Consider the following 24,508-nt stretch of genomic DNA (forward strand, 5'->3'; position numbering starts at 1 on the left):
TGTGGACTTCAACTCCCAGAAAATTCCTCAGCCAGGTATCCTGGCTGAGGAATTCTGGGAGTTGAAATCCACAAGTCATAAAAGGGCCAAGTTTGAAGACCCCTGGTATAATGCAACAGTTTGGACCGTGTTAACAGAAGCACTGCGTTCAGATCATGGAAGGTAATCGTACATTATATTCTGCATGAATTAGACGGCACTTGGAATGTTGTAAATATTCTGAGACCCATCATTGAAAAGAAAAAGTGTGAACATCTTAAAAGAGAATATATATATATATATATATATATATATATATATATATATATATATATATATATATATATATGTGTGTGTGTGTGTGTGTGTGTGTGTGTGTGTGTGTGTGTATACACACACACACGTATATATGTTTAGCTTGCAAAAGAGACTAAATGGTGAGATGATAATGGTCTACAAAATATCTAAAAGAATGTAAAGAGGACAGCAAGCTTATTCTCCTCTGAAAATAAGGCAAAGCAAAGGCCTTTTTTTTAAAAAAAAAGGGAATTCAACTAAATATTGGAAGAAATTTCCTGATTAAGACTTCTTAAGCAGTGGAACAATATGTCTGGCATGGGGTGGACTTTCCTTTAAGGCTTTCAAATGAGGGTTGGATAGCTGCGACACTTGAAAATGAGATTTAGTGGATTTCTGTATGGAAAAGAAGGCGGGACTAGGTTATGTATCAAATCCTTTCAATACTTTAATACAATCTTTCCAAGTCTACAACATGCAATGGAATCTTTTATAGAAAAAAATAGCACTGCAACTCTAATTCCCAGTTCAGATAATATATCACACTCTGGGCAATATAACCATCCTGGAAAGAAAGGGCAATAGACTGGAACCAACTTACATACCATTCATTGCAGTGACTGAAGAAATGCCAAGAGATGTATCAGTACACCTTCCAGATAAAGTGTTGTTTTAAATATGAGGTGCACACCTAAAAACTGCAAATAGAACAAGCTGGATACATTTCTATTTCTGATGCTTAACTGTTCCTATGTTAACCTTAATCTATAACTGTATTATCCTGGAATATGAAGAGGCTAGATTCTGATGGCATATATGATAATTTACATTATTTTCCCAGCCAAACAGAAAATTGAAAATTTGCGTGGTTGACTGATCCCTCATAAATTCCTTATTGTGCTTTTACATTCTTAAAAATATATATCAAGTATCCCCATTAAAAGTTAATCAATAGTTATTTTCTAAACTTTCCACTCAGCTGATAATTGCTACTCTCTCTTGGTTCAGTTAATGGAATTCCAGTTTACACTTCTCAAGAGTATACTCTGGGGTTGTATAAATACTTGCATCCCTCTATCAACAGTATTAATTATATCAAGGACACAAAAAGATGGAATTGCTCCAAGTTCTAACCGATGAGCAGATATGTAGGCAGACGGGAAAGTCCCTGAAAACTATATAAACTTTTGTTGATTTGTAATTGTATTATATGCCCACTGTCACTTGAGTAGGTAGGTAGGTATAATAAATAAATAAATAAATAAATAAATAAATAAATAAATAAATAAATAAATAAATACACACACACACACACACACACATTTAATATATATATATATTAAAGCTCACATTAGAACATAGAATAACAGAGTTGGAAGTGACCTTGCAGGTCTTCTAGTCCAACCCCCTGCTTGATCAAGAGACCCTGTACCATTTCAGACAAAGGACTGTCTGAAACCTCCAGTTAAAAGCCTCCAATGATGAAGCACTCACAACTTCTAAAGGTAAGCCGTTCCACTGGTTGATTGTTCTCACTGTTAGGAAATTTCTCCTTAGTTGTAGATTGCTTTTCTCCCTGCAGCTGGGGAAACCAATTAACGCAAAATGCGCGATAATGTACTCCACAAACACCCCACTTTATTCCTTAGCCTGATCTTACTCTCAGAAGAGAATGTAGAGTTTCTCTTCCAAACTGTGTGTTGGGAACCTTGTTATGAGAGACCAGCTCAATTTATTGTCATGGATTCAGTTTGATTTTAATGGGATTATTGTTTTATTGGTATCTGTATTTTGCTTTTGTGTGTGCATGGTTGTTTTAATTATGTGAATCATGAATGTGAGATGGGCGCCTGTACCAATTGAATAAATGAACATGCCACAAATTCCTAATCCTACCAAGTCATTTCACTAGCACTGCAAAAAAAAAACACCCTGTAAGCTCTTTTTGAAGATGGTAACAAATCTGAAAGTCAGTGAAGTGGCAATCTAAATTTTTCTAATAAAACCCTGAAGCTAAGTAATTTGTTCCTTAAGAAATTCCCCCCTTTTCCCATTCTGTCTCACAATATAAGAGAGGAATTGTAATGCCTTAGTAAGTATGTTCTTCAGCAAGGAATATATCCCTATTTGTTAAAACCCAAAAGATGCCTATATCTGCTTAACTAGGTGTAAGACACATTAAACTTCTATGTGAACACAAATAGGATAACACTGTTATCAGACACAACCGTTCAAAGTCTACAGAACTTTCACCATAGAAAACTGCTCCTTCTCAACACATTTTTAATGGGGAAAAAAGCTAAGAAAGGCCATAGGAAACATAGGAGTTTTACAAGAAGAAGACCATTTCATCCAGAAATTTAAGAGGGAAAAAAAGGCAGCATACAGTAGTTACGAACTGCTTCTTTTTGCAGTGCTAGGAGCTGTCCATCTGAAAGTACTCAAAGGCTAAGAGTGAGGCAGTAAAAACTACAGCAAAGTGTTCAGCCAAGACTCCAAAAAAATTTTCTTTCTGATTTATCATTGCCTTCTTCTGGATAAGAAAAGTTGATTTCAAACCCCACTCTAGGTTAGTGATTGGCAGTGCTTCCAAGCAGTGCTTGGAATTTTGCACTGAAATCTACTATGATTAATCACACTTTTCCAGTTAGCAACTCTCATTCATAGATATTCAGGGAATTTGCAAGACATTTCTGTGCAAATTGTGGCCCAGAGACGCTGCTTGCAGACCCACCATTCCCTCTGCCACAAGCAGAACTTGATGGCCCGAATGACACACACATCCCTCCCCAAAGTGTCTCTTCTTTTTAGGGCAGCCTTTCTCTGTCCTGATATTTTTCAGATATTGCTTGATGGATGAGTGGAGTTTTCGGAGTTGCGGTCCCAGCGTGCTTGGGAGGGCTCTGAAGAAAGAAAGGCTGCGCTAAGAGCAGCCGGAATGAGAGAAAGAGAGGGAGACAGAGACACAGTGAGAGATGGAGGAAGAGAGGAAAGGAAAGAGAGAAGAGAGAGGGGGAGGGGGAGAAAGAAGAGAAAGAGAGATGGAGGGAGGAAGGGAGGGAGAGATGAAGAGAGGGAAGGAGAGAAAGAAAGAGAGGGGAGGGAGAGAGGGGGGGAGAGAGGAAGAGGGAAGGAGAGAAAGAAAGGGGATGGAGAGAGGGAGAGAGGGAGGAAGAGAGGGAAGGAGAGAAAGAGAGAGAATGGAGAGAGGGGGAGGGAGAGAGGGAGGGAGAGAGGGAAGGAGAGAAAGAAAGAGAGAGGATGGAGAGAGGGGGAGGGAGAGAGGGAGCAAGAGAGGGAAGGAGAGAAAGAAAGAGGGGAGGGAGGGAGAGAGGGAGCAAGAGAGGGAAGGAGAGAAAGAAAGAGGGGAGGGAGAGAGGGGGAGGGAGAGAGGGAAGGAGAGAAAGAAAGAGGATGGAGAGAGGGGGAGGGAGAGAGGGAGGAAGAGAGGGAAGGAGAGAAAGAAAGAGGGGATGGAGAAAGGGGGAAGGAGAGAGGGAGGAAGAGAGGGAAGGAGAGAAAGAGGGGATGGAGAGAGGGGAAGGGAGAGAGGAAGAGAGGAGAGGAGAGAGAGAAGAAAGAGAGGGAGGGAAAGGAGAGAAAAAGAGATAGAGGGAGGGAGAGAGAGAGGAAGAGAGAGAAGGAGAGAAAGAAAGAGAGGGGAGGGAGAGAGGGAGGGAGAGAGGGAAGGAGAGAAAGAGAGAAGATGGAGAGAAGGGGAAGGAGGGAGGGAGGAAGAGAGGGAAGGAGAGAAAGAGAGGGAGGGAGAGAAAGAGACAATTCGTTTTCTCCCCTGGCTTGAGCTGGTGCTGCCCCTCATACTTACCTGCCGGTACCCTTCTTCCATAATGCTCATCCGATCCCTCTGCCGCCGCTGCGCCACGCCGGCTAACGGGAGACGCCAAGAGGAACCCGCTCCCAACTTCCCAGGCTCCACCGACGAACTCCTCCCGACTTCGGTCCGGCGGTCCCGCGCGCGCCTTCCTAGCGGACCAAGGGCCCCAGCTGCGCCGGCTGCGGGCGGCAGTTCCAGCTCGGCCGGGAGAGGGAGGCAGTTGCGGAGACTCGAGGCCCGGGCGAGTCTATTTAAGCGGCCCCGTCCCGGGAATCCAGCAGACGCCCCGCCACGCGCTGCAGGCGGCGGGAGGCTTTTCCCGCCTCCCGCTCCCCCGGGGTCCGGGACGTCTGGAGGGAAGCGAATGAGGGCAGCGCTGCGGAGAAAGGGGAAGGCGGCGGGGGGCGGCGGCGGGGGCGCGGGGAGGAGCCCGGAGGAAAGTCCGCGTCGAGAAACCGGCGCGCAGCCCGTCCCAGGCGAATCTTGGCGGACATTTCACGGGCTGGGAGCGCAAGGTGCGGTGCGTGGAAGTGAGAGAGCGGGTGGGACTGTACCACTTAACGCAAGGGGGGGTGAGAGGGAGAGAGAGACGCTCAATTACAGCTTGGATTGCAGATACTTTTAATGAGCAGCTGCTAAGAAAGCGGGGGGGGGGTTGAGTTGGGGTGGGGAAGAAGCGCCCGTGACATGACGCCTGCAAGAGGAACGGAGGGGTTGGGTGGGAGGGAATGGAAAGATGGCGGGAACTATTCTCAGCTTTCCTCAGATCAAGCCGTGTCTGAGTAGAGGGCGAAAGACAAGGTTCCGATCCTACACAAAGCCTGTTTTAAAACGGAATACGGGTAGTCCTCGACTTACGACCACAACGGAGCCCAAAAATTTGAGTTCAGTGAGAAATTTGTTAAGTGAGTTTTGCCCCGTCTTATGACTTACTCGCCATAGTTGTTAAGTGAAACCCTGCAGTTGTTCAACTATTAACATAATGGTGAAGTGAATCTGGTTTCCCCAGGGACTTGGCTTGTCAGAAGGTGGCAAAAAAGGTGGGATACTGCAACTGTCATAAATGTGAGTCAGTGACCAAGCATCCGAATTTTCTTCACGTGACCGTGGGGATGCTGCAACAGTCATAAGTCTGAAAAATGGTAATAATTCACTTTTTCAGTGCCGTTGTAACTTCGAGCAGTCACTAAACAAATTGTTGTAAGTGAAGAACTATGTACTATGTAACTTTCCAGCCTTAGCTTTCCCAGTGAAACGTTTGGTGTCAAAAATTTGACTCTACTGGTGTGCCACCCATACCCTGAACAAAAGAGAAACAATTCTTTACATATTTATTTGTTTTAAAAGAATACTGTCCAACTGTGTGTGATCCCCAGGATCTACAGGTAGTCCTCGACTTACAACAGTTCATTTAGTGACTGTTCAAAGTTACACCGGAAAAAGTGTCTCATGGCCATTTTTCACACTTACGACTTTTCTAACAGCCCCCTGATCACGTGATCAAAATTCAGATGCTTGGCAACTGGTTCACACTTATGACCGTTGCTCTGTCCAAAGGTCATGCGATCATCTTTTGATAAGCAAAGTCAATGGGGAAGCCGGATTCACTTAACAACTGTGGTACCAATGTATCAACTGCAGTGATTCACTTAACAATTCTGGTAAGAAATATCGTAAAATGGGGCAAAACTCACTTAAACAAATGTCTCAATAACAGAAATTTTGGGCTCAATTGTGATCGTAAGTCGAGAACTACCTGTACTGCGTGCTGCTTACTTTCAGGCGGTGTTTCTGTCCACAGTTCCCTGTGGCATAGCTGGGGTAGCTCTAGGCCCCACAAAGTCATGAAGCCTTCATTCTCGAAGCATTTTTGGACTGTGTTCTTCCATGGCCTCTTCAGCCTCTAAAAGCCACACAAATCGTGCCCTGTTCTTTGTTTTGGATTTTTGTTGGGAGGCCATGGGAGAGCAGATGGGCCCAAAATTTCTTTGGTTAAGAGAGACATTTCTTCAGTGAGTTTTGCCCCCATTTTACAATGTTTCTTGCCACAGTTGTTAAGTGAATCATTGCAATTGATAAGTTAGTAACCCGGTTGTTAAGTGAATCTGGCTTTCCCCACTGACTTTGCTTGTCAGAAGGTCACAAAAGGTGATCACATGACCTTGGGACACAGGAATGGTCATAAGTATGAACCAGTTGCCAAGCATCTGAATTTTTATCACGTGATCATGCCACAAAGACTGTAACTATGAAAAATGGTCATAAGCCCCTTTTTTCAATGCTGTTGTAGCTTTGAATGGTCATTAAATGAACTGTTGTAAGTTGAAGACTACCTATATTGCATTCTCATGTGGCCTCTGCAGCCTCTGAAAATTGTTTGAGAACAGGAAAATAGTTGTCAGGTGTAGATGAATGCTGGTGTGTCACCCAAAACATTGCGATGTGTCACCCTTGACATGTGTTATAGGTTCATTTCATACTTCAGCTACAGATGAGATTAATGTAAGGACAACACTTTGAAGATATGGGATATAAAAATGGTCACTACAGTTTATTTGTGCTGAATAGTCCTGAGCCTTGGTGGAGCAGTGGGCTAATGCCTCCTTAAGTAACACCAGCTGCCTGCAATTAGTGCAGGTTCGCATCCCACCAGGCTCAAGGTTGACTCAGCCTTCCATCCTTCCCAGGTAGGTAAAATGAGGACCAGAGATTGTTGGGGGCAATTAAGCTGACTTTGTAATAATGCCGCTTGGGGGGGGTGTTTGAAAGCCCTAATAAGCAGGCATATACATAGAATGAAGGCTACTGCTAAGCTTGTAAGCTGCCCTGAGTCTTTGGAGAAGGGCGGGATATAAATGGAATTAAAATAAAATAAAAAAAAATAAATGAATTTTTGAAATAAAGTTTGCTTCATTGAAATGAACTTATATGGTCAGGAAAGTGGTTCAGAACAGGGCAAATAGACACAGTGGGGAGGAAAAAGTGGGGAGAAGGGGGAGAAGGGAAAAAGAAAATGCATCCTCTGTTGCAGGAGAAGGAAGCACTGACACTGAACCTTAACTTTTTGCTTTTCCATAATATTATAAACTAGCCATTTCTATAACAACAAATGAATCTAATCAGTAAAACCCAAAATCCACCCCCTTTTTTTTTTAGTCATCAGGTTTTTGACACCTTGCTAAGCACTGGTGGTACTCAAATATTGTCATGTCCTAAAAGTGGTACAATCTCTGAAAAGGTTGAAAATCCCTGGTTTAGAAAGACATCTTAAGGGCATTATGTAAGAAATTTAACATGTGGGCTTTTCTGCGTGTTGCTGCATGAGCAAAATCACAATGGACATTTCTTAATTTGACAGGAACAGATACAAAGGGGCAAAGGTATAGAGAATGATTGTAATTGTGTTTCACTACATGTAATCCTCACTTAAGTCATTGGCTAAGCAGCTTAAGGTTTTGACATAATGTTTTTGAGGATGGTATCATTAACCAGCAATCCAATCTTAATAATCTGCTTTAGTTATGGCAGGAAAAATTCTGATTTGTACCATTATAGCATCATGATGCTACAGATGTTCCAGTTGGTAGAAAGCTGTGACTTCTGGAATTACAGGTCCAGCACATCTGGAAGGGACCAAAACAGGATAGCTGTGTTCACACTCAGAATCCATACAGACTTATATCTTATAAAATTAGAAAAATAATAATGGCCTAGCCAGCATTATGTTTTTTATTAGATAAAATGAGTATTAATTTCAAGACATCATGAAATTATAATGAAATACAAAGAAAGCTTATCAGCAAAATTTCATTCATAAATTGAATAAATAAATAAATAAATATGTCTTGTTTGTTATAGCTCTTAACTTTGAGGAATGTCACTTCCCTTTTTCTAGTGAATTATTACTTTGTTAATTCTGTATTCTCCAGGGATAATTACTTTCATTTTTCTAAAATTATATGTGTTTTATAATTACACTATAATTACAAATTAATTTACAGTTAAATTATACCATGCAAGCTTCCTAACTATGTACAATGGTTGAATAAACAACAGTTGAAGTAAGGTTTTACACTTAGACAAGAAAAACCAAATGTACAGGTGCAGATTAGGAGAAACCTGGTTCAACAGCAGTAACTGTGAGAGGGATCTTGGAGTCCTATTGGACAATCAAATATGAGCCAGCAATGTGCGGCAGCAGCCAAAAAAGCTAATACCAACCATGGTTGTATAAACAGAGGGATAAAATCAAGATCACATGAAGTATTAGTACCGTTTTATAAAGCCTGAGTAAGACCACACTTAGAATACTGTATCCAATTTTGGTCACTATTATAAAAAAGATGTAGAGACTCTGGACAGAATGCAGAAAAGAGCAACAAAGATGATTAGGGGACTGGAGGCTAAAACATACGTAGAACATTTGCAGGAATTGGATATGTCTAGTCTAGTGAAAAGAAGTATTAGGGGCAGTGGTGGGATTCAAATACGTGAACAACCGGTTCTCTGTGTGGATGCCACTTCTGGAAGTCCATTCTTGGCCTGGGCAACAAAAAAGTAGCTACCGGTTCTGCCGAAGTGGTGCAAACCGGCTGAATCCCACCACTGATTAGGAGGTGATATGATAGCAGTGTTCCAGTATTTGAGGGGCTGCCACAAAGAAGAGGGTGGTCAATGTATTTTCTAAAGCACCAGAAGGAGAGACAAGAAATAGGAAGGAAAGTTCCAAACTAGAACTAAAGAGAAATTTCATAATAGTGAGAACAATTAACCAGTGCAACAACTTGCCTTCCAAAGTTGTGGGTGCTCCATCACTGGAGGCTCTTAAGAAGAGATTTGTCAGGTCCCCAAACCCTCATTGTTTTCCCTGCACCTTCCAGAGCCTGGGTGACCACTCAAACTTTCTCAAAAGATATGGGGGGGGAACATAAGAGGTGAGGAGGGGAGGAAGTGCTGTTACAGATCAAACAGCTGCAAATACCAAACATAAAAATCCTCGCTGAAGGGATGGATTCCTAATGCATTGTACATTTTACACGATTTTGCCTTGCCAGTTTCTTTCCTCTTTTGCTGTCACTGCTACTTTTTCCGATAGAGCAATGTGGGCACGGATCTTCTTCGTTTGTAGTATTGCATGGATAGAAGCCGGGGAGGGGGAGCATGCTTTCCGCTTGGGATCACTTTCGCTTTCTACTTTCTCTCTCCTGCCTCTACTATCTTGAGAAAGGAATGTGTCTCCTTATCAGGGAGATGGTGACAGAGGAACGAAAGCTGGAGAAGACCTTGAGATGTGCGCCAACCGTACCAACCAGCCATACTTTGTGCCACCTGTGAATTGACTGGATTTCAAATGGACATTATGACTTTGGGTTGAGGAGGAATATTGCTAGCTTAACTATAGCGTTTGCATGGGTTTTCCCCAGATCTCGCCTTCACTTCCCTACTGTCACTGACCCCTAATAAAAGTATCCTTTTGAGACAATGCCTGTTTCAAGAGTTCTGCTTTGTTGGGTGGTTAGTTGAAGTGGGTTCTTACAAGATTGGACAGGCACTTGTTTGGAATGATATAGGGTCCCCTTGAGCACAGCATTTGACTAGAAGACCTCCAAGGTCCCTTCCAACTCTGTTATTCTGTTACGGTTTATATTTACAGCTATACTAAGCAATAAACCCTGGTTTTCAGTGCACGATATCTAGCACGCAGACCCCAAAATAAAGAAAACACCTTATGGTTTAATATGTGTAAGAAAAGAGCAGGTGGAACTGTGGGGAGGAGTGAAACCCATCATCAGTTTAGAGTCCTTCAATTGCCACAAATCATCCAAGTCCTGCCCCTCCCTTGAATTCCGTTGACCCTATCTTGCACCAATTTAGTGCTGACCATTAGTTGACCAGATTCTTGTTTATATGTTTGAAAACATCTTGTATGCTGCAACTTTACCAATGATCCTGTTTTCTTGCATCTAACAATAGGATGTTTAAGACCTGGTGTAGTTTGCTAGTGTATAAAGTATAGCATAAATTATGAGATATCATGAAAATGTTGAGTGAATTGTACTGTAATTATTTGGTGTGCAACTATCAATACTACTATTACTAATAATAATAAGCAACCTAATTACAGTGACATGAATCACCCCTGGAAAAATGCAGCTATGCAATAAACTCATGCTTACTATGCACCATTTGACTTTATATATGTATACCGAATTTTAAATTTATCATTACTGTAGATGTAATGCTATATAAAATAAAAGCAAAGAGCATATAAAATTGACCCCAATAGTTTTTTTGAATAATAATTTGAAGAAAAAAAAATAACAAAGCAGATTTAATTTGCCTCTGACTGAGGTAAGGTAGAAGAATATGCTCACTCAAATTAATACAAATTCTAAAGAATCAAATACATGTAATTTATTTATTTATTTATTTATTTATTTATTTATTTATTTATTAGTTGAATTTATATACCGTCCTATTCCCGAAGGACTCAGGGCGGTTCACAGGGCAGTTAAAACAGTACAAAAAGAGAATAAAATGGAATTAAATAGTACAAGCCCACAATTCATAATAACAATAAAATTAAAATTTTAAAATTAATATAATTTAATATGATTTAATTAAAATACTTTAAAATTTAAAATCCCTCAGTCCAGGCCAGAGAATTCGAACAACCAGGTTTTTAAGTCCCGGCGAAACGAGCGAAGGTCAGGGGCAGTCCGAAGCTCCATCGGCAGTTCGTTCCAAAGGGCGGGCGCACTCACAGAGAACCCCCTCCCCCTGGGAATCACCCGCCGGCAATCTCTAAATTCATAGACCTCATAGGCTTTTGGAGGAGTTGGAGGTGGTGGCAGCGTGCTCCAGGGGTGAAAAGGAGTGAGGCCCCTTTAAGGGAAAGGTGGAAGAGACAGGATCAGAAAAAAGAAAGGAGGTGAAGTTGTTCTGCAGGAATACAAGCTAATATGAGAGCTAATCCACATGGAGCTCCATTTCCATCTGTCCTGTTTGCCATCATTCGCTCCATAGAGATTAAAATGGACATTCTGAAACTTGAGCTTGCCACGAACAGGGAGTGTATATCTGAGGTGGTGACCCTTTGAGAGCTGTATGCAACGAAATTTTATTTTTATTATGTATGCCGATTGGTGTACATTCAAAGTGACAATAAAGTGGTGGTGGTTGTTCTCTAGAACAGGCATGTCAAACACAAGGCCCGGGGGCCAGATCCGGCCCACGAAGTGGTTTCATGCGGCCTGCGAAGCCATCCTGGAAACAGTGAGGGAACGGCCCCCACTGCCTTGGCCCTGGCCCAGAGACCCTCCTTCTGCCAGAGACCCTCAGATCTGTCCCACTCCTGCCCAGGCCCCCATAGGCACCCTTGATGCGAACGATGTACAGCTGGCCACGCCCACCCAGTAGGCCATACGCACTCTAGCCACGCCCACCCAGTAGGCCACGCCCACCCAGGCCACACCCACCCAGCCCCCTGAGGGCAACCGCAATGCTGATGCAGCCCTCAATGAAATTGAGTTTGACACCCCTGCTCTAGAAGGAAAGTGAAATAAAAACTAAAGTTCCAAGGGGTTCACTTTTAATCAAGGTGAAAGTAAGACAAGAAGGACTAGTTTCCATACGATGAAAGAAAAATAAAGACACGTACTGGAAACAAAAGATACCCATGGAAAACTTATTCCACTATATCATTAGAAGGGAAGGCTTTTTTTTGTTTTTACTATTTCTGGAACATGGGTGTTTTTTTTTAATAATCTGTTTTTTTTATTGAAAAGTTTTACAGTACATTTTATTTTCAACAAAACAAAACCCCTCCCAACCCCTTCCCCTCTTCCCAACCCTCCCCAACACCTCCCTCCCTCCCCCTCCCCCCTCCCCGACTTCCCAGAGCTAAATACAAGGTATAACAGTAAAAACAATCATAATCTACCATATGCAAACAACAATAACTATTAAATCTGTCGCACTTTAACTCTTATAAAATAACTACAAGCCATATAAATATCACATCAATACTTATTCAAATGCTAAGTGAAACTTTTTAGTCCCATATTTATTCTGGATGTAATCAATCCATTTTTTCCACTCCACAATATATCTCTGTTGCGAATGATCTTTCAAGTACGCTGAGATCTTTGCCATTTCCGCCAGGTTTTAATAATCTTGTTTTTGAAAAAGAATATTTATAAAAGTCTCAGAAGATGTTACAAAAAAAGATAGATAGAAAAAGTCAATGTGACTACAGGCAGTTTGGCAATTCTGCCATCTGTTTTTTACTTGAAAAATCTAAAATAAGAAAGAATGGAAAATTCTTTTCAGATCTATACACTATAAATAGTTATTTTAAGGCAGAAGAAGCAAAGGGCAAACATCCACATAGGGATATCATTACTTGAACAGTTTGATCCAAGATTTGAAATATGAGCCTGAAAACACTAAAGAAAAAGAAAACAAAACAAGACTGCCTTGGGATGTAAAAATATAATTACAAGTCAGATATACTGCAGTGGACCTAGTAGGTTTGGCTGTTGCTGTTTGCAAATGGCCTACTTAACAAGGTGCTGTTCTAGGACTCTAAATAACGTATTAGTATAAGCAATCATTTAACTTGCTATAAGTTAAAAATGGCAAGAATATGTGTATTTTAACCTAACTGATAGTAGCTTGAAAATATACCTCTCCTTGGTTCACAGGAAAAGAGAAATCCAAGATTCGTTTTGACATGTGTTGTGAGTTGTGTAAACTCAGGAGATGTGAAACAAGAAAATCTCAGTTTTTTATAATGTTTGATAAAGTATCTGTTTGGATACCCAATGAAACAGAACAGTTTAAAGCAACTTTTCCACATAAACAGAAGACTTGAAGAAGTTGGGTTTTTTTAGTGATTGAGGTATTGTGCATTTCATCCCTGATATTTTTAAATTCTTATTTTCTGACTAGATAATCAAAGTAGAAAACTTAGGAAATGAACAAATTTTGAAGGGTTTTGTAATCTACAGATATTGGCTGAATTGATCAAAAGATACAGGCAGATTTCTGAGAGAACAAATGAATCATGTTTGTACCTGAAAGATTGGGGCGGGGGGGGGGGGGGAAATTGCACAAAGTTTTTATAAAATCTTATGCCAAATTAGTTTCAGTTAGGAAACTTAAAACAGATTCTGTATTCGCTGCAACGATGAATTTTTATTCATTTGTAATCATGAGCCATACAGCACAGAGGGGGCAAATAATGATTGTTTAAATTTTAGCCTACTTTGCAGTCAATCAATTCAACTCTCAGGAGGGAATTATCTGGCAGGCAAGCTGATGATGCTAGGCTGATTAGGAATTAAGCCAAAAGGTTCAAACATCCACTTAGCAGGCGATGTTGCTTTCCAGTTCTGTTCTGAAGTCAAGTGGGGATCATGTGGGTTGCTATAAGGTCTTTGGGTGATAATAATAAAATAATTAAATCTTTTATGATATAATAATTAACTACATGCTAATCATTTGTATATATAATTCAAACTTTATTTGTTCTAAGAATAAATTTCCTGAGCTTTAAATGATTATATGTTTCTTTTACTTTTCTTTGCCATTTTATTTATAATAATTTAAAGTTATTTCATTGTTTTAAATATATTATTGATAAGAAGTAAACTACCAGAGCCTCTTGGAATAGGTGGCTGCCATAAATCTAAATGATAATAATAATAATAATAATAGGAATCATTTATTATTATTATGCATTAAATACAAAGCTTGTGGGAAAGGCTATAGTACAGAAACAAAATGAAACATTATAGATATTGATAAAATATATCATTAAAAATAATTTACTATAAGTTGTGATCTAAAGTATAACGTGCTTAAATGAAGTTTGTGGGATTTTTCAAATGAAATATGAAAAATTCATATTATTTTCTGGTTAAGATTCTGAGAATAACAGAGATACTTATTTACCAGAACAGTAGATATGGCTTAACAATATATATGGCTATTTAGAAGTAAGCATTCCATAGGAGATGTAGTTGACCCACCAGAAACTTGGAAAATACTGGTTATGGATCACTGCATATATTTATGCAACCTAAGATCCTACAAATATGAACCAGTTCTTGGAATATGAACCAGTTCTTGGTGGAAATGAAGCCCAAACTTCATTTCTTTCTTCCTATACCACCCTCTCTCGCTCCTCCTTCATATTCATACACATATACAAAGCAGAAAATGAGATAATTTCCACTTGAGCGATCCAAGTAATAAGAACAGCCTTTTAACATCCAAACTGCCAAACACCATTGAGAGCTTCATTTGGAGACACAGTGTAACAAAATGATTTTGTTATAAAATCACACATGCTGCTTGGAGCAAAGAAAAAGGAAAATTGATGCTAAACGAGTGGTTTCATTACTTGGCTGGATATTATAATCAGTGGGTGGAGAAACATTGTTCTAGATGAATACCTGACAAGCAGATCCCATGAAATTTGGAGGGCAATGTTTTGTGGAGATTACCAGTGCTTTTCAGCATGAAGGTCAGCAGCATATTCTACTATTTTAAGCTTTAAAAATATCCACTTGTCATGATTTTGGGTCTGAAGTTCCAGCCCATAACATTTGTAGGGTCTTAGGTTGTGTAAATATATTCAAAATTATCTGCCAATATTACTCTGACTTCATGATCCTATTTGGAAAAAAAAAGTTGTTCTCTTTCTCTTAGGTAGCTACTTCCAAAAAGCATATTCAGGAAGATAATTGCCTGCAAGAAAATAAATAGTGAAGTTGATTTTGCTTCCTTTAAATCAGAAGTGTCAAACTGCCGGCCCACGGGCCAGACGCATCATAGCAAAACCACGCTCACCCCACTGCTGGCAATGGAAAAAAAAGTCATGATACGTCACGTGATGTTGGGAGTTTGACACCCCTGCTTTAAATCTCCTTATGCATGATTATGAGCTCACCAGGCATATACTTATTCACAGTGCTTTTTTTGTAAAAGAAAAAGGTGCCGGAACTCACACATGTCATACAAGCCGCCTTGCCTACCCTACAAGGTTCCATCCAAAAAAGGTGCCAGAACTCCGTTCTGAGCGTTCTATGAGAAAAAAAGCCCTGCTTATTCATACCATCGCTGGTTATCTCACCTCTTTTGAATGTATTCTGTGAAGAAAAGTTCCATGCTCATAAGGACGTCTAAATGCTGTATGATATCAATTCAAGATTTTCATTTCAAATATTTTTTTGTTTCCTGCTGCTTTGAAGTGAATCTTTATGGGATTTCTAATATAATAGTGATTGTGAATGACTCCTAACAGCATGCTCTGTAGTTCTGCTGGAGAACTAGTTACATCCGAAAATACAATATCATTTAGAGACGAGATGTGGTTTTGGTAGGCAAAAAGGCCAGCTTCTACATACAAAGAATATAACAACTAAAAATGGGGTGTCTTGCCCCCATATCATAACAATACCATAGGGCTATTTTACGTCGATTGTAGGATCAGATTAAAGCTACAAAGAGTATTTCTTCCTCTCTCTTCCTGTGGTTTCCCCTCTTATTCATGAAGTCAAGAAGTTGTAGTGCCTTGCTGCTAGAGATAGTCGTAAACTTACGATTTTACGATCTTTTTTGTCATGTGGATCACTGCGATTGTTAAGTGAATCACAGGATCGTTGCGATTCTCATTGACTTTGCTTGTCAGAAAGTCACAGATAGCAAATACATGACTCCAGGATGTTGCAACCATCATAAATACATGCTGGTATTTGTGAACATCTGAATTTTGATTACATGACTGTGGGTACTGTAAGTGTGAGGACCAGTTGAAAGTCACTTTTTCAGCTCCATTGAATTTTTGAACAGTCGCTAAACGAATATTTTTTTAGTTGAGGACTACTTGTGTTCCCTTTTTTTTCCTGGATGATATGAGGGTGTCTTTTTTTTCTTTTACAGCACACAAAATGCCAAAAAAATGACCCTAAGCTTAGCAGGCAGAACTCCAGTGAAGCCCCAAATGTTTGCTTTGTCTTAGCAGTGGAAAAGAACACTAGCCAAACTGTGGGGAACTGTGACAGTCAGATGTGAGGACATTTATGGAAAGGGATAAATATGATGGCATGGATTCATGGCAGTAGTGATGGTACTGTAGCTGTGATAAAATATAATAGAGTTTTGTTAGTACTACCAGATGTGGACTATAAAAATATAGTTGATAATAATCAAATGATCCTAAATAGTTACATTTCTTTATTTCTCTGCTGTCCTCTAGTGGTGAAACAGTATTTTATACAAGGAAATGGTAACTTGTTCAAAACTAATTATAAAATGTAATAAGATTATAATTAAATGCGTGCCAATATTTTCCATATATAGGGTTAAGGCCAAATAAAATAAAGTTGTATTGATTTTTTTTTGTTGCTGAATCTTGTTTACTTAGACCATATGTATACAATATGCTAAACCTAATGTGGCTTAGTTTGTTTGGCTTGAATGAATTCTTTGTAACCTATTAATTGTAGTTTTTGCACCATGATTTCACAATGCTGTGATCTAATTGTGGTTTATTCAGGAAAAGATCTCTTCGTACAATGACTCAATTTTATTATGTTAGCAGCCATTGTGGCTCTGTGGTTAGAATGGATTATTGCAGGCTAACTCTGCCCACTGCCACAGTTCGATCCTGACTGGCTCAAGATTGACTCAGTCTTCTATCCTTCCAAGGTTGGTGAAATGAAAAACCGGATTGTTTGGGGCAATATGCTGACTCTGTAAACCACTTGGAGAGTGTTGTAAAGCATTATGAAGTGGTATATAAGTCTAAGTATTATTGCTATTGCTATTCAAACACAACAGAAGAACTCATAATTTCAGTGTTGTATGTAGAATTCATTCCAAGTTTCTTATTCCAAACTTGTTGTGGGGTTTCTTTCTCTTATCTTAAATTAAGGTAGATATGGAAAATAAACTTTGCAGATGCAGCTGTTCGTAAGAACGGGGCAGGAAACAGTTAATTCACTGTGCCTAAATAAAATCATGTTGGATTAACATTAATCAAATCATACTAAAGTTTGGAAATCAACAGTTAGTAGGAGTGATATTGCTATCAATTCTATCTGTACTGCATGAGGATCCATCCAACAAATGGGTAATATAGATTGTATTGTGCATCATACCATCCAGTGGGAGCAATAGAGAGATTTAAAAAAGGATGTTGCTGCAGATATTATTGGCAATAATCCATAACTACTGTGTTTGCAGTTCATTCATAGCCAGACTTCTAAGCTAAGACACTTTAAAAAATTATCTAGTTGTGTGAATAGTTTTCAGAAAGCAAGACATCCCTAAGAACTTTCAAGAGAGAAAGTGAGACTGTATATGTACTTCTGTTCTGGAAATCTCAGATGGACGCAGAATTTCAGTAAGAAAAATCCACTTGAAAAATTAGCTGAGATCTGCTCGCATTTCTGCTAACAGAGTTAAGCTTCAGACAGGAAAACATAAGAATTTCCAAGCTCTGTTGCATGGATCTAGCACAGCATCTGCTTCCTAATCCTTTCAGTGGGCTTCAGAAAGTTCTGTGGATTTCTGTTCTTTTAAATGAGAATTAGAAAAGTCTAAGTCATCCAATGCATTAACAAAGAAGAAATGCATGGTTTTGCTAGGCAGGTATGACACAAGGGAGAATCCCAGCTTCTACAAAGAGAAAAGGACTAGGGGTGACAAAGTGGTGGGATTCAAATATGTGAACAACTGGTTCTCTGTGTGGATGCATTCTGGGCCTGGACAACAAAAAATTAGCTACCGGTTCTGGCGAACTGGTGTGAACTGGCTGAATCCCACCACTGTGGTAATATGATAGCAGTGTTCCAATATCCCAGAGGTTGCCACAAAGAAGAGGGAGCCAAGCTATTCTCCAAAGCACCTAAAGACAGGACAAGAAGTGATGGATGGAAACTAATCAAAGAGAGAAGCAACCTAGAACCAAGGAGAAATTTCCTGATAGTTAGAACAATTAATCAGTGGAACAACTTGCCTCCAGAAGCTGTGAATGCTCCAACACTGGAAGTTTTTAAGAAGAGACTGGACAAACATTTATCTGAAATGGTGGAGGGCTTCCTGCCTGAGCAGTGGGGTGGACTAGACCTCCAAGGTCCCTTCCAACTATTCTATTCTATTCTATTCTATTCTATTCTATTCTATTCTATTCTATTCTATTCTATTCTATTCTATTCTATTCTATTCTATTCTATTCTATTCTATTCTATTCTATTCTATTCTATTCCATTCCATTCCATTCCATTCCATTCCATTCCATTCCATTCCATTCCATTCCATTCCTATTGAGTTTGCAGCATCATAACTATGAGTCAGTGGTCAAGCATCCAAATTTTGATCCCATGACCATGGGGATGCTGCAATGGTCGTAAGTGTGAAAAACAGTAAAAAAGTTACTTTTTTCAGTGCCATTGTAATTTCAAACTGTCATTAAATGAACTGTTGTAAGTCAAAGACTATGCGTACATTTGTCATCAACAAAAAATGTTTGTAAGCTGTTAGAACAATGTAGTTAGAAATCAAGCATTAAAAATATTTCAATTTCTGACTGTTGGCTACCAATTAAGATGGATATCTTCTGCAGCTCACATGAATCTCTAAGTCTAGGGCAACTTTGTGATTATTGTAATAATTAATGCAGATCCCATTGCTTTCTTGCAAATTGGGTTTTATTTGGCCCTGATTTCAGCCCTGATTGCCTTGTTTTTGTTTATGAAGTTTTAATATGTGCTCTTTTTGTGTTCATTTTCCTTTTGTCCAATGATTGAGTTGGGCAACCATATAAATGCTTTTAAATAAATATATACAATAAGCGATAATGGGGCATTTCATTGTGCATCACAGATTCTATCACTCCTAATGTCTACATGCCCTGAATAGATACTTGTGACTACTTAGCTGAATTCATGTAGCCTAGAATGATGAGCCAGTTTCCTCAGTCAGGTCCCCATTATACAATCCAAGTCAAGGGCTGGGATGTGATTCATCCAGGACGACTGCAAACAAACAAAACACTTGTCATTGCTGGCAAGTAGAATAATGTACCAGCCAAATATGTGATGTAGTACACACTTCTTACATTTGCTCTGGACTGTGAAAGCACTAGACAAAAAACAAATTAAGGTCCAAAACCCATTTCCAACTAGACTTTAAAATCTCTTCTCAAATTTCCCTTGCTCACCCTTGGTTCTTTCTCTTTTGGCATTACTTTGGTATATAGAAAGAGTTTTCTGATTTTACTTCTATCCATTTATGATACTGCAGGACAAGGAGGGAATGTTCATCTTAAAGAATAATAATAAGTTTGATCTAATTAAAATACAACACTGAACAATTAGAATTTCATGACATTTGTATTATTGTCTTTTCTTAATTATTTCTTAAAATCTGCTAAGTTAAACAATTTAAACTTTAAGCTCTTTTTTAATAAAAAAAATTGGTTCCAGTATAGTTCAAACATCAGTTTTAAAACAGGAAAGAAATCTGTGGTTATCTAGATATTGGATTGCTTTTCTCACTATTTGTGATTGGCCTTATTAGTGAAGGATAATGAATCTAGAATTTTTACAACATCTGCACACTACCACAAACATCTTTTCCTGGTCATTGGTTTCAACACATTTATATTAAATCCGTTTTATGTAGAATAACAACTGCACAACCTATTCTCTTTCAAATGGAGCTTTCTTTTTTGTACTACCTGATCTCACAACTATATTTTAAAGTATAATTCTTCCAATGCAATTGCCTCCTTTCCATTCATGGAGCTATCTTACAACAGCTCTTTGAGCTACATTAAAAACTGGCCTCAAGATAACCAATAATTTAGGATTTAGCCCAAGCCCTTGCTAAACCAAATATAACACTTTGATTTTTGTTTACTTCCAAAACACATCATGTCTTTTCCAAAACACGTCATTTGCTTTCTGTGCATGAGAAAAATGAGAACATCATGGGCATAAAATAATTGTAGAAAATCACCAAACCATTTTTTACAGCAGTTAAAGCCAAACTGAAATGATGGTGCATTCACAATTATGAATGCAAGCATATAGTCCTTGGAAATGGGAACTATAGAGGGCATATCGAAGTATGTTCGATTTTACTGAATGCATTGAAGGTTTGTAAGAATTTTCCTGCAGAATTATATAGCATTCTCCTGTGGAAGTTTCCAGAGGTCAAACAGTTTAGCTTTTAATTTTAAAAGTGAGAAGCCAACTCAAGCAATGTATTTTTGAGAGTTTTGTGTCAGGGGAAAACTTAGTATCAGTTCATAACAGCACCTGAAAAGCATCCATTATAAACCAGCAAGGGAATTTACAAATTGTTTAAAAAAAGAAAGAAAGACCAGTCCAGGAGACAGACAGTGATGTGGGAGCCTTTTGACCTGATGTCCCTTGCAGTAGTTTCTCCCATCTTTTGTTTACCACTTTCTCCACTCTCCTAACCAAAAGGCCATAAATACATTTTATTCTTATCTCCAGTGGTGGGATTCAAATATGTGAACAACCGGTTCTATGTGTGGATGCCACTTCCGGAAGTCCATTCTGGGCCTGGGCAACAAAAAATTAGCTACCAGTTCTGCCGAAGTGGTGCGAACCAGCTGAATCCCACCACGGCTTATCTCCCTCTTCCTCACTTCTTCTCTGTCTAGTTTCTTTTCATACATTGAAATTGAGTGTGAATTTTGAGTTCAGAAAAGCATATCTAATAGGGAACGTTACAAAATTCTGCATCGCACAGATAAAGTCAATATGAATATTTTCCTCCCCTAACACTTCAAAACAACACAATCAGGAAGCACAAAATGAAATACTGAGAGTAGTATTAATAGAAGTGAATAATAATAATAATATAATTAATAGTAGCAATAGAAGTATTTCAATTTTGCCTACGTCTATGGTTTGGAATGCATCCCTAATTAGGATTGTGCATTGTTCTGACAAAATGCCTTAATTTGACAAAGCTTTGATTGGATCACTCCTTTGAAAAAGATTTGCAAGTCTAAGTTCAGACCTGCTTTGAAGAAGTGAATCAAATTAGAATGCTGCTAAGTGCTTTGCCGTTTTGCAGCATGCTTCAAAGACTGAATGACTTTTCTGCTACTATGAAAAAGGCTGCAGACAATACTGCAGCTTCATTTTTATGTTTGGAGAAAGCATTGGGAGGATGGGAATAGTGCAATAATATCTCTGACATTAACATGAATGGGCAGCCAATCATTTTAATACCTCATTTAAACTCTCTGCCAGCAGAACAATTCTGGCATGGCAAAGCTAATATGATTTTATTCATTCACTTTCTTAGATCTCAGCTTCTTGAGTGTGAGCAGACACAAAGTTTAACTTTGTTCTCTTTTGTGTTCTGTGTTGTTCTTGCCAACCCAATTAGGAGCAAAAATCGATGGACTCTGCTGATTAGACCAATTTGGGGAGAAATCTTATTTTTAACCTACATGATCTAGACAGGTTTAAGACTCTTGATAATGAGTGAATAGGCCCCAGACTAACACTGGCCACATTGAGACCCAAAGGTTTACTGTTTTTTTAAGAAGAGGAGATAGCAAAGGGGAAAAAACCGTTATTTTCTCTGTGATCTACCTACTGTATCTCATTGGACCATTTTGCTTCAGATGTCTCTGTTAATTAACATTAACTAAATATTGTCATCAAGCTACATCCCTAAGAAAGCAAATTTTCTCAGTGAGAGAAAGGTCTGGTTTTCTGTGTGTGTGTGTGTGTGTGTGTGTGTGTGTGTGTGAGAGAGAGAGAGAGAGAGAGAGAGAGAGAGAGCTTTTTGTAACACATTCTCCTATTTATTGGCACATCTGTTAACCACTGTCTAAAATTTGCTGAATGTTAACATTACAGCGTATCTGTTTAAGTCTTATATATTGTCTTTGATTGGTCTCCTCACTGTTTTCCTAAATATATCTGAATTAGCCTCAGTTTAATGTGTTGTATATAAGGGAGAATCCCTGCTGATTTTAGCTAATTTCTATTATGAATATTTAGTTAGCATTGCCATTGCATACTGTCTCCAATTTTGGTCTCCCTTTCCAATATTGTGCCAAATAGGTGCTTGCAGTTGTCAACATATGTCTTGGTGAATTGTGTTACTTTTCATTTGTATTTTCTGGAATTATTCTTAGTAAGAGTATTTTTGGTTTCAGTTAAAATTTAATATTTAATTTTTTCTGAAAGTTTTTGAAGTGTGCCTTTCTAGTATTTCTGAGGTTTTTTGACATGATGATCACATGTGGTAATGGCTCCTTTTTGTGGTAACATTTCCAACATTTGTTGTTAGATGATTTATATATCTTGGCAATAATTAATGGATATGATCAACTACAGATATCATTTAATACCAGTTTTTTCTCAGATAATAGTCTGGAGTAAATTTTATTTTTTCCATAGCTGTTCTCATTGTTTTATTATGATTCTTTGAAGTTTTGGATATGTATTATGTATTAAATATGGAATAATGTTTATATTTTTCAAGGAAATAAAGAAGACTCACATTGTTTAGATGAATCAGATTAACAGACTCAATTAAAATGAACTGCTGCAATGTAATGTACAGGAATTTCATGTACAGTAAGTACAAAATTACATTGCCAGAGGGTAAGTAAAGGGACTAGCCTGCTCAGAAAGATTTATATGATAGTCTATACTCATTCTTTTCAAAATTTTAAGCAGGCCCTGGAAGTGCTAAATTGGCTTACCAGATGTAGCTCCAAAAGACACATATCTTGTATTCCGTTGTTAGTGAATGAGCAGTGATATAATGTGCCATACTTTCAAACATCAAGAGGTTCATAGTAACATCATAGAAAGCCTATGAAACTGAAATAATCCATCATAAAAAAGAAATTTTCAGGGGGGTGGGGGTGGAATCCAATAACTACCTGGAAAAAGCAATTCAATGAAATTAAACAGAACTGTTAAAGGAGTCAACAAAAGAACAAGAAATTTCATAAGTGGGTCATTACTTTAGTTCACTCTTTGACAACAATTTGAAACATGTTGATTTCCCCCCCCCCCCCATATCTTGCATTCCATGCCTTGAAGATACTAGAAATTATAATTGGAGCTTGCATGAGCTTTGCTTTCTGTCAATTTAATGAAATCTGTTGGAGGTTCAGTCTACAATTGTAAGAATCTTTAAACTATACTTCAGTACTCATCTTTCTCAGATTAACTCCCTGAAAACTCAGCGGTGCTATTCACACAGCACAGTTAATTGGGTCTGAAGGGGAAAATTAGCACATCATGTGAACAGCAAATCAACTCACTGGAGGATTAACCTTCTTATTCAGCCGCCCATAGCAAATCCAAAGTTATAGATTGTCCTTCCAAATAAGACAGCAGTGCTTCTCTAGATACTGCATTCAGTTTTGCTTGTCTTCTTGTTTCCCCCAAAATCCTTAGAAAGGATGAGAGGCAGCAAAAGTGAGGTAGATGATTTTTCTCATCTACGGTGGCACTGATCCCCATGGGATGACTGCAGCTTCTTAATTACTTTTTTTTAGCATGAAAATAAAGTACCCCAAAAGAGTCTCAGAAGAGAGCGTGTCACAGCCTCATTTATAGCGATCAGAAGAATAACGAAAATAATTAACAAGAAAACTTGATTCATGGAGATCACTCATAGCTAGGGGAATGGCTAATGTAATCAGTACTGTTTCCTGCAAATGGAGAATGGGTCTTACTTGAGTGCATAGAGGGGAAGTTGAATCTGTGAGGAGATGAGCAATTTCTAAATTTGAAGTAAAAATAAAAAAATCAAACATACTACTCTAAGATTCTGTGAATGAGACCAGAGTATCTTGTGTTTGAATTATATTTTTGTATTTATTTTTCCTTTTTCTCCCCTTGCAAGGGAGAGAGATTGCTTAAACCAGCTATTTCTTCCAGCAAAGAGTTTTCCTAAAAGGAGCTAATGCAGGTTAACAAGCTCAGATGTAGCCTTAATTAAGTTAATTAACTATCTGAAATTGGCTAGTCCCTAATCAGTCTCAACTTTAAGATTTTCTTTTGCCTTCTAAGCAGCTGGGAGCACACTAAGCAAACAGGCAGTGCACCATGTATTTCCCATTATGTACTTGCTCACTCTCTTGTAATAAGATAACCCCCTTTTCCCAATTTCCTTGTGAGTTGTGTCCCCACAACCTTCCCTATTTGGCTTTACCTAGCTTCTTGGAGATCATAGCCTTCTGATGCTGTAGGTATGTTCAGGAGTGATTTCTTTACAAACTTTTTTTCAATATTTTATTACTGTTTTGGCTTTGCCCTTGGTGTTCTTGTTCATTGGTATCTGTCCTACAACTTTGAATTAAGCATCAGT

General features: G+C 38.7%; 2 long non-coding RNA genes across 2 annotated transcripts; both read right to left on the bottom strand.

The window, feature by feature from the left end:
- Positions 1-12,148: 12,148 nt before the first annotated feature.
- Positions 12,149-15,291, bottom strand: LOC310642985. The gene is made up of 3 exons (XR_014493002.1): positions 15,252-15,291; positions 13,380-13,549; positions 12,149-12,285 (listed from the first exon to the last, which is right to left on the bottom strand). It is a non-coding gene; the product is annotated as an uncharacterized lncRNA (long non-coding RNA).
- A 4,052-nt stretch (positions 15,292-19,343) lies between these two features.
- On the bottom strand, positions 19,344-23,476 carry LOC310643526. The gene is made up of 3 exons (XR_014493098.1): positions 23,457-23,476; positions 22,887-23,007; positions 19,344-19,446 (listed from the first exon to the last, which is right to left on the bottom strand). It is a non-coding gene; the product is annotated as an uncharacterized lncRNA (long non-coding RNA).
- Positions 23,477-24,508: the final 1,032 nt, after the last annotated feature.

This window comes from Vipera ursinii (assembly GCF_947247035.1).
Source record: "Vipera ursinii genome assembly, chromosome: 7".
NCBI lineage: Eukaryota > Metazoa > Chordata > Lepidosauria > Squamata > Viperidae > Vipera > Vipera ursinii.